Raw genomic sequence first — 10,926 nt, 5'->3', positions numbered from 1 at the left:
GCGGTCCCAGCTCAGATCTTTTCCCCTTGTTTTTACCTTTTAGCCTGGTTACCTAGGTTTTGCCCCTGTGTTAGCATGAAGCACTTATTATCCAAAAGTTATGCTTAAGCCCCCTTAGCCAATTACATATTTACCTTTTACCATTGGATATGTATATAGCTTGGAGGCTGCTCTCACATTTCAGTGAATTTACATATTTTGCTCCTCCATCTATCAGACAGGCACTAGTATCTTAGAGGTTCCTTCTCTGATTGCTCCTGAAAGGGCATAGCCTTGGGTATTTACACATACTTACAGACTGCCAAGAGTGACCGTGATTGCCCTAACCAGTTTGGCTCAGTGGATAGAGCGTCAGCCTGCGGACTCAGGGGTCCCAGGTTTGATTCAGGTCAACGGCATGTACCTTGGTTATGGGTACATCCCCAGCAGGGAGTGTGCAGGAGGCAGCTGATCGATGTTTCTAACTCTCTAACCCTCTCCCTTCTTCTCTGTAAAAAATAACTAAAATATATATTTTTTTAAAAAGGGTGACCATGATTTTATTTTTAATATGAGCTTTATAGGATTCACCCCTGGGGCAGAGTAGTTTATGATTCAGTCAGTGCTTGGTCAGAGGTTGTGTTTATGTTCCTTGTGCCAGTGGGGCTTTTACCCTGTGCTCTTTGTGTTCTGTGTGGGCTGTGGAATCCCTTCAAGCCTGTTACATGCCTCTCTCTGATACTCCTAAGTGGACGTATCATAGCATATGTACACAGCTTTTTTTTTTTTCTCTTGACCCCCACAATTGCAAATGATTCCAGAAGGGCTCTTATTGGTTACCTCCTTTTCTAGTTATCTCTAATAAACTTGTGATTTTTCTGACATTTTTCTTGTATTAGTACCATCCTCCTTTTAATTATTCTCCATAAAAATCTCCATTGTTTTCAATAATGCCTGTAGGCATGGGATTTTCTTCTACATTTTCCAAAATAAGTCAGTCCTGTCAGGCAGAGCTGTAGAGAACTGCCTCTTTCCTCATCAAAAGAACCCATGAACCACTGCACCAGAGCTGAAGGCAAGGACCTGCTTTTACCTGAGTAACACTCTGTGAGATGATATGGTGCTTGAAAGGGGTGGCAGCTCCTGAACTTCTTGGCTTGCCTCTTCTGAGATAGAAAAAATATTTGAGACAATAATTGTCAAAAATTTCCCAGATTTGTTGAAAGTCATAAATTTATGGATTCAAGAAGCTCAAGGAATTTCAAGTAGGCACATCTTATCAAACTGCTGAAACCAAAAGAAAATAAAAAGACAACCGTGAAAGTAGCTTGAGTAAAACAACATGTTACCTATAAGGTGAATGATAAATTGAAAGACCTTGATTTTAAAAAAATCAGAAACAATGAAGGCCAGAAGACAGTGGGAAAAAAAATCTTTAAAGTGTTGAAAGAAAAGAATTGCAACCCATAACTCCATATCCAGCAAAACATCATCATTCAGGAATGAAGATGAAATAAAAATGTTCTCAGATGAAGAAAACTCAAGAGAATTTGTTGATAGCAGATATACTCTGTAAGAAACTATAAGGAAGTTCTTCAGGTTAAAAGGAAATGATACCAGAAAGAAATCTGGAATTAGGGAATAAAGAAGCAATATAAATGGTAAATATATGGGTATATATAAAAGACTTTCTTTACTGTTCTTTAAAAAAACACACATAAGCATAACATTGTATTAGTTTCCTATTGTCACTGCAACAAATTATCACAAACTTAATGGCTTAAAATAAGACAAATTTATTATCTTACAATTTTGGATGTCAGAAGTCTAAAATGGGTTGATGGAGCTGTGTTCCCTCTGGATGCTGTAGTGGAGAATGCATTAATTTACCTTTTCTAACTTCTAGAGGCTGCCTGCATTCCTTGGCCTATTACACCACATCACGCTGACCTCTGATTCTATTGTCACATCTCCTTTAACTCTTCTGCCTCTCGCTTTCCCTTATAAAGACCTGTGATTACATTGGGCCCATCCAGTCAATCCAGGATAATCTCCCTATCTCAATATCCTTAACATAATCACATTTGCAAGGTCCCTTTGGCCATATAAGATAACATACTGATAATTACAGTTTCCAACATGTAGACACCTTTGAGGGGTCATTATTCTTATTACCACAAAAGTCACTAAGGAGTCAATAATTTTTATTTAATTTAAAGTTTTCTAGAGCATAGGAAAAGGTGAAAATATACCCAATTAATTCTATAAGGCTTCATAAGGCTTATACCAAAACAAAAACCAACAGAACAAAGTAAAGTAAACCAGAGGTATCTAACTTTTAAATATAGTTGCAAAAGTCCAAAACAAACTATTACTAAATTCATCTAACAATCCTATCTAATAAAAGAGAAACATGGTAATTAGCCATACCTCCGCTACCCTTCCCATTGGCTAATCAGGGCTATATGCAAATTAACTGCCAGCCAAGATGGTGGCCGGCAGCCAGGCAGCTTGAAGCTAACATGAGGCTTGCTTGCTTCAGTGACTGAGGAAACCAACATTCCCCGCCTGCCACTGCCGGCCTCTGAGTTTGCAGTTTGAAACATTGTTACAAATATAGAAGCTAAACAAAACCCCAGAAACCTGTTTTCAGCCAGCCGGGACCTCAGAGCTGGAGTTGAAACAGTGTTTTGATTATAGAACCCAAACAAACCAGATACCTGCTTTCAGCAGCAGAGGCCTCAGAGCTGGAGCCAGAGCTAAAGCTGGCCCAGAATTAAAAAAAAAGAAAAAAGGAGTGGTTGGCAGCTTCAGTCACCCGCCAGACTCTAAACAGCCCTCAGCCCCTCACCCAGACTGGCCAGGCACCCCAGTGGGGACACCCCACCCTGAAGGGTGTGTGACCAGCTGCAAACAGCCATCATCCCCTCATCCAGGCTGGCCAGGCACCCAAGCGGGACCCCCACCCTGATCCAGGACACCCATCAGGGCAAACCAGCTGGCCCCCACCCATGCACCAGGCCTCTATCCTATATAGTAAAAGGGTAATATGCCTCCCAGCACCGGGATCAGCATGACAGGGGGCAGCGCCCAAACCCCCTGATCGCCCTGCAGCTCTGTGTGTGACAGGGGGCGGGGCCACAACCTCCCTATCTGCCCTGCTCTGTTCGTGACAGGGGAAGGCATCCCAACCCCCTGATCAGCCCTGCTCTGTGCCTGACAGGGGGGAGCTCCCCAACCCCCTGATCGGCCCTGCTCTGTGTGTGATGGGGTAGAGCCATAACCTCCCCTTCAGCCCTGCCCTGAGTGTGACAGTGGCAGCACCCCAACCCCAATTGGCCCTGCTCTGTGGGTGATAGAGGGTGGCACCCCAACCCCTGGATCTGCCCTGCTCTGTGTGTGACAGGAGGCAGTGCCCCACTCCCCTATCAGCCCTACTCTGTGCGTGACAGGGGGGAGCTCCCCAACCCCCTGATCGACCCTGCTTCAATCGACCCTGCCTTGAGTGTGACAGGGGACGGTGCCCCAACCCCCCAATCGGCCCTACCCTGAGCGTGACTGAGGGTGGCATCGCAACCTCCCAATCCGCCCTGCTCTGCGCATGACAGGGGGCGGCCCCCCAACTCCCCAATCAGCCCTGCTCTGAGCCTGACCAGGGGCTGCACCTAGGGATTGGGCCTGCCCTCTGCCACCTGGGAGCGGGCCTAAACCAGCAGGTCGTTATCTCCTGAGGGGTCCCAGACTGCGAAAGGGCACAGGCCGGGCTGAGGGACCTCCTCTCCCCCCCGAGTGGACAAAATTTTGTGCACCGGGCCTCTAGTCTATATATATAAAAGGCTAATATGCTAAGTGTCCCGCCTACCGTCCAACTGGTCACTATGACACACACTGACAAGTAGGGGGCAGGTACTCAATGCAGGAACTGCCATGATGCGCACTGGTCATTTAAAAGCAAATGGCACCACGGACCTGGCACCAACAAACCAACACTCGGCTTCCCCCAGGTGGGACATAGGCCCCACCACCACCCTGGAGCGACACCCCACCAAATCTCAGCCGATGCTGCTGAGACCCCATGGTGCAAAATGTGGCCCACAGCCCAGCCCAGGTGGCTGTGGGTGCCAGGTAATGATGGCACATAGCAACACCTGGCTTCCTCTCCCTAGCAACGACTAGCCTCCTTGCAGTTTCTTCAGCCCAGGAACACAGGTGGAAACATTTTACACTTTAACCAAATGTCTGTGAAGCATTTTCCCATGCCTCATCTCATTTGATCCTCACAGAAGTCCTGGAGTAGGTAGATAGGAGACTTGGTGGAATCCTATTTTCTTTTCATTAGCCAGAAAACAGATTTAGAAAGCTTAGAAACTTGACCGGACTGAAAAGAAGTAAGAAATGGTGGACCTTAAAAATGACTTCAGGTTTTCTCACTGTGCAGAATATAGTCAAACACTGCTACAGTTAAATATTTTACCCTTGGTTCTCCCTGCGTAATCTACAATAATAATCTGCTTCATGTTCATATTTACTGCTGTGTTGCTGGCAATTACCTGAAAGAGAAGTTGGGATGCTTCACTGGGCTGGAAAAAGTTTAGCTATATCAGAAAGCAGGTCTAATTAAGCAAGTTTATTCTATATCCATAAAAGGCTAAGTTGACTTGTGCATGCGCAATACATATAAATCTCTTTCTGGCGCCAATCAAATGTGTGTGTTTGGATCTGTCATGTCTCATTATCAGTAGTGAATTTGGTTAACACTTCAATTATAAAGGGTAAATAGCGATATTAAAGTATTTCTTCTAGGAGGGAAACCAAGATGGCGGCATAGGTAAACACTGGAGTTAGCTGCCTCAAATAACCACTTCAAAAATACAACTAAAAGATGGAACGGACATCACCCAGAACCACAGGAAGACTGGCTGAGGGGAAATTCTTCAACTAGAAGGAAAGAGAATAGCATACGAGACTCAGAGGAGGCGCAGTGCGGAAAATACAAAGGTGCGGAGGTATGCGTGGAGCGGGCAGGTAGCTGAGGGCCAAGTTGTTGTTTTCAATCGGGAGGGAGTCTCAGATTCTGAGCTCCAGTTCTGGGCGAGTCTCTAGGGACCAAGACTCAAACGGGAGAAGCGGGACTGTCTGGCATCGGTCGGAACGCGAGGGCAGCTTTCTCTCTGAGGTTTGCAGCGGTTGCTGGGACTCTGAGAGGCAGAGCCTCTGGGGATGGGACTGAGAGCAGCCATAACTGCTCCCTCCACCTGCTTTGTTGATCCCGTGCCACCTGCCCCGCCCAAGCCCTGAGCAGAGCCATTTGCCAGATAGCCTCAGGCAAAGACTAGGTTAGCACCTCCCTAGAGGACAGAAGTTTTCCCACTGCAGACACAGCTGATTCTCACAGCCAGTTGGCCTGGAGGTCAAATCCCCCTAGTATTAACTACAACATTCAAGGCTTAACTACAACAAGACTGCACACCAAGAAAGCATAAAAAATGCAGAGACAAAGAAACAGGACAAAACTGTCAATGGAGAATATTGAGTTCAGAACCACACTTTTAAGGTCTCTCAAGAACTATCTAGAAGCCACCAATAAAGTTATTGAGATCTACAAGAAATCTAATGAGACCCTCGATGTTATGATAAAGAACCAACTAGAAATTAAGCATACATGGATTGAAATAACGAATATTATACAGACTCCCGACAGCAGACCAGAGGAGCGCAAGAATCAAGTCAATGATTTGAAATGCGAAGAAGCAAAAAACACCCAACCAGAAAAGCAAAATGAAAAAAGAATCCGAAAATATGAAGATAGTGTAAGGAGCCTCTGGGACAGCTTCAAGCATACCAACATCAGAATTATAAGGGTGCCAGAAGATGAGAGAGAGCAAGATATTGAAAACCTATTTGAAGAAATAATGACAGAAAACTTCCCCTACCTGGTGAAAGAAATAGACTTACAAGTCCAGGAAGCGTAGAGAACCCCAAACAAAAGGAATCCAAAGAGGACCCCACCCAGACACATCATAATTAAAATGCCAAGAACAAAAGATAAAGAGAGAATCTTAAAAACAGCAAGAGAAAGAAACTCAGTTACCTACAAGGGAATACCCATACGACTGTCAGCTGGTTTCTCAACAGAAACGTTGCAGGCCAGAAGGGAATGGCAAGAAATATTCAAAGTGATGAATACCAAGAACCTACAACCAAGATTACTCTATCCAGCAAAGCTATCATTCAGAATTGAAGGCCAGATAAAGAGCTTCACAGATAAGGAAAAGCTAAAGGAGTTCATCACCACCAAATCAGGATTATATGAAATGCTGAAAGGTATCCTTTAAGAAGAGGAAGAAGAAGAAAAAGGTAAAGATACAAATTATGAACAACAAATATGCATCTATCAACAAGTGAATCTAAGAATCAAGTGAATAAATAATCTGATGAACAGAATGAACTGTTGATTATAATAGAATCAGGGACATAGAAAGGGAATGGTCTCACTATTCTTGGGGGGGAAAGGGGTGTGGGAGATGCGGGAAGAGACTGGACAAAAATTGTGCACCTATGGATGAGGACAGTGGGGGGGGTAAGGGCAGAGGGTGGTGTGGGAACTGGGTGGAGGGGAGCTATGGGGGGAAAAAAGAGGAACAAATGTAATAATCTGAATAAAGATTTAGTAAAAAAAAAAGTATTTCTTCTAATTAATTTCCTTTCAATGTGCACGAATTAGGTGCACTGGGCCACTAGTGTAGTAAAATAATAGAATAGTGATAATTGTCTCTATTTTTTATTTTCTATCTTCGTTAGACTAGCATCAGTGTTATGGAGGCTATGCATGAGCTCAACATCATGGACTTCCACTCACCAAGGCTAATATTGTATTAACACTGCTGAATGCCAACTTGACAACAAAATAAGTTGATGAGCCATTCAATACAAGGCATTATTCCATGGGATACCAGTCATTTCCCCATGGTGGTAGAGTTATTATACAAGATACCTTTCATCATGATGAGAAAAGATTTTTTTTCTCATAAAAATAAAGGTGTATTTCAGACACACATTTACCTTTTTTACTCACAAAAATTTTGCCAGTGACACCATCCATGGACTTACAGAATGCTTTGATTATCATCATCGTATCCTATACAACATTGTCTCTGACAAAGGAACTCATTTGTGGTAAGTAAGTAAAATTATGAAGATGTAGCCAAAGATTCAGTAGTTTTCATCAGTTACTCCAACATGTAGAAGCAGCTTACCTGATAGAAAAGTAAATAGCTTACTGAAGATTTAGTTATTGGGATCATCTGTTCCAGGTTGAGAATGCTATACTGTGAGAATACAATAGCTACTTTAAAACCAGTGATCAATATATGGTGCTATGTCCCTCATAATGAGGATACATAGGTTTGGAAATAAAAAGGTGGAAGAGGGAGTATCCCCTTTCATTATTATACCAAGCAACCCAATAAAGAATTTTTTTTTTTTTATCTCCACTACTTTGGGCTGAGCAGTTTTGGAGGTTCTGCTTTTACAACGAATGAATACTTCCACCAGGGAGTAAAACCATGGTTCCACTAAATTGAAAGCTAAATCTGCATATTAGCCATTTTGTTTTCCTGATGCTATTGAACTGATAGGCAGAGAAAGAGGTTACCGTATTAGCTGGAGTGATTGAATCCCATTACCAAGGGAAACAAGGTTGCTGTTATATAATGAGAACAAGGAGAATTATGCTTAGAGCCCAGAGAGAGTCACTGGGGAACATTTTAATACTCACTTGTCTAATAATCCTGGTCAATGGGAAAGAACAGAAATTTAATAAATTCAGCATGGAAGGTTAGGGTCACTACATTGGGAAAGAACTTTGACTAGCTAAGGAGAATATGAAATGGGTGGTGAAAGAATGAACTAATGATTATTGACTTTGGCTTCCTGATCAACTACATAGGGAACAGTAGCAACTAGGTGTATTTGTTGATAATTTATTATGTTTTTCTTCCTTTCTCTGATATATGGAAAATACTGGATATGATTGTTATAAATTAGGTTTTGTTGAAGAATAATAATTAGTATCACTCCATGACAGTACAGTGGCTGATGGGACTTTTTGTCCCTGCCTCCCTGTTGGAGAGTTTCTTCATTGGAATAAATAGCAATAATGGTTGCTAAGTGACAAAAGGAGTGGATTGTGTTGATTATTCTTTGCGTTGTTCCACTTATTGATCAATTTCTTGCTCTCTCTGTCCTGTTCTATGATGTGAGATGCTGACCCTTATGGATTATATCTCCTAGACTCCATTCCTGGTTGAAGTCTTTTTGGGTTAGGCAGTGGAATGCACTGACAGAACTTTGGAGGGCAGAAGAGAGAAGACAAGGTATTTCTTCCCTGCCCCCATCATAATTCAGGCAGTGGCTGCCAATAAATATGAATATGAATAAATATATTGGCAGTGGTGGGCCAAGCATTTAGCTCCTACCAGAAGGTCCTTCCTCCATGGTTCTAGCTCCCACTAGGCTCCAGTAGCACTATTTCTTCCTTTTGCCCTTTTAGGCCCAAAGTAACAGCTTCCTACTACTTGGATGCTGCTGAATCCCCTATTTTGTCTCTTAACCTTGCATACACCTCTTTGAATAGTCTCTGCATTGAAGTCTCTTGAACTAATTGAGTTGGATTATTTTTCCAACTGTAACTCTGACTGCTAAAGATGTGCTGATGTAAGGCCCAGAACTATTGCAGTTACTTTGGTTCCATCAGAGTGGCCAACTTGAGGATGAAGCTGATATGTAAAGAAGGGTATAGTAGATAGAATTTTAGAAAAAATGAAGCCATAATCTTAATTAAATTGTACTTGAAGCAAGATACCTTCTGGATACAACTTATTGGAGTAAGAATAGGTCGATATTTCTTTAATATGATTAAAATATAAAATTTTAACAAGAAACCCTCATACTTAAGGCACAAACACTAGAAACATTCCAATAAAAATCAGGAAAAAGACAAGAATGCCAGTTTTTCCATAATTATTTAACATCCTACCTAATAAAAGGGCAATATGCAAATTAACCATCACTCCATCACAAAGATGGTGGCGCCCATAGCCACAAGATGGTGGCGCCCAGTCCTCTCAGCCCTGCCCTAGTCCTCCAGTCCCAGAGGTCGGCTGCTGAGCAGACAGCGTGAGCAACCTGGAAGAATACTTGCTTCATCACCGCAGCAAGTACAGTAAAAGTTGGCTCCAAAACAGCCTGTTTCTTGGCAAGTCTGGGCAGGAGGGGGTCCTGAGAGCACTTCTGCTGGCTGTTCAGGAAACAGCACTGACGCCAAGGGAGCCATTGGGGAAGAGGTGGTAACCACCGCTGCGGAGCCAGAGCGGAAGAGGCCGGGGAGTCAGAGTGGAGGAGGCAGGGGAGCCAGAGTGGAGGAGGCAGGGGAACTGGAGTGGAGGAGGCATGGGAGCCAGAGCAGAAGAGGCAGGGGAACCGGAGTGGAAGAAGCAGGGGAGCCAGAGCAGAGGAGGAAGGGGAGCCAGAGTGGAGGAAGCAGGGGAGCCGGAGTGGAGTAGGTGGGCCTCCATGGGAGCCAGAGCAGAGGAGGCAGGGGAGCTGGAGTGCAGGAAGCAGGCTGCCATGGGAGCCAGAGCGGAGGAGGCGGGCCATTACGGGAGCTGGAGCAGAGGAGGCAGGGCTGCCTCTGCTCCCGCAGGGGTGGCGGGTGAGCCGCAGTTCAGGAGCCTCTGGGAGTGGTGGCGCCAGGCCATCCAGTGCTGCATCCAGTCCCTGAGGCATGCCCGCCAGTGCCGCAATGCCAAGTGCCCACAGCTGTCCTGCCAGAAGATGAGATGGGTTGTGCAGCACACCAAGGGCTGCCAGCACAAGACCAATGGAAGTTGTGGAGTGTGCAAGCAGTTCGTGGCCCTTTGCTGCTACCATGCCAAACACTGCCAAAAAACACATGCCCCATTCCCTACTACCTTAACATCAAGCAGAAGCTCAGCCAGCAGAAGATACAGCACTGCTGGCAGCACGCTTAGCTCATGCGCCAGCAGATGCCACCATCAACACCCACACCATGCCTCAGCCAAGTCTGCCTTCCCCTCCTTCAGCACCACCCAGGTCTCCCACACTGCATCCCAGCACACCCTGGACACCGCAGCCCCGACTATGCCCCAGACCTTGCCTGTGAGCATGTCACTAGCCAGCTTCTCCAGCGTGGCCAGAACTCAGCCCCCCACCACAGTTTGCACTGGGAAGCCCACCAACCAGGTGCCAGCCCCACCGCCTACTGCTCAGGCCCACCTGCAGCAGTGGAGGCACCAGGCAGATTGCACTTGAGCCGCAGCAGCAGCAGCACCTGTACTGGGTGAGCACCAACAATGGTATGACCCTGAGGCACAGTGACCCCTGAGGGCCAGATGGCCCCCATGGGCCTAAATGTGACCCAACCAGGTCAGTGGGCCTGTTATTCTGCCCCTGAGCCCTGGCAGTGGCAGCCAACACCCATCCCCCAGCAGCAGTCAATGTGAGGCATACCCAGACCCATGATGTCTATGCAGACCCAAGGTGCAGCCACCTCAGAACATCTCTTCAGGTGCCCTGCAGGACCTGCTGTGGACCCTGAAGTCTCCTAGCTCCCCCAGCAGCAGCACATGCTCAACATCCTCAAGTCAAAGCCTCAGCTGATGGCAGCTCCCATCAAATAGCACACGACCAAGTAAGTGGCCAGCCAGCCCTGCCTTCAGCTCTAGCCCAGCCTGCTGAACCTGAATGCCATGCAAACCAGCGGGCCATGACCTGCTGTCCCTCCGCAGCAGCAAGCAATGGGAGGCCTGAACCCCCAGGGCCAGGCCTTTAACATCATGAACCCAGGGCGCAACCTCAGCATGACGAGTATGAACCACAGCACAGAGAGATGCCACAGAGCAACAGCAGCAGCAGCAGCAGCAGCAA

General features: G+C 45.6%; 1 pseudogene; it reads left to right on the top strand.

The window, feature by feature from the left end:
• The first annotated feature begins 9,552 nt into the window (after positions 1-9,552).
• LOC118653422 lies at positions 9,553-10,926 on the top strand (annotated as a pseudogene).

The sequence above is a fragment of the Myotis myotis genome, unplaced genomic scaffold (assembly GCF_014108235.1).
Source record: "Myotis myotis isolate mMyoMyo1 unplaced genomic scaffold, mMyoMyo1.p scaffold_m19_p_4, whole genome shotgun sequence".
Classification (NCBI taxonomy): domain Eukaryota; kingdom Metazoa; phylum Chordata; class Mammalia; order Chiroptera; family Vespertilionidae; genus Myotis; species Myotis myotis.
Note: the sequence above shows the minus strand (reverse complement) of the source record. Positions and strands in the feature narration are given on the sequence as shown.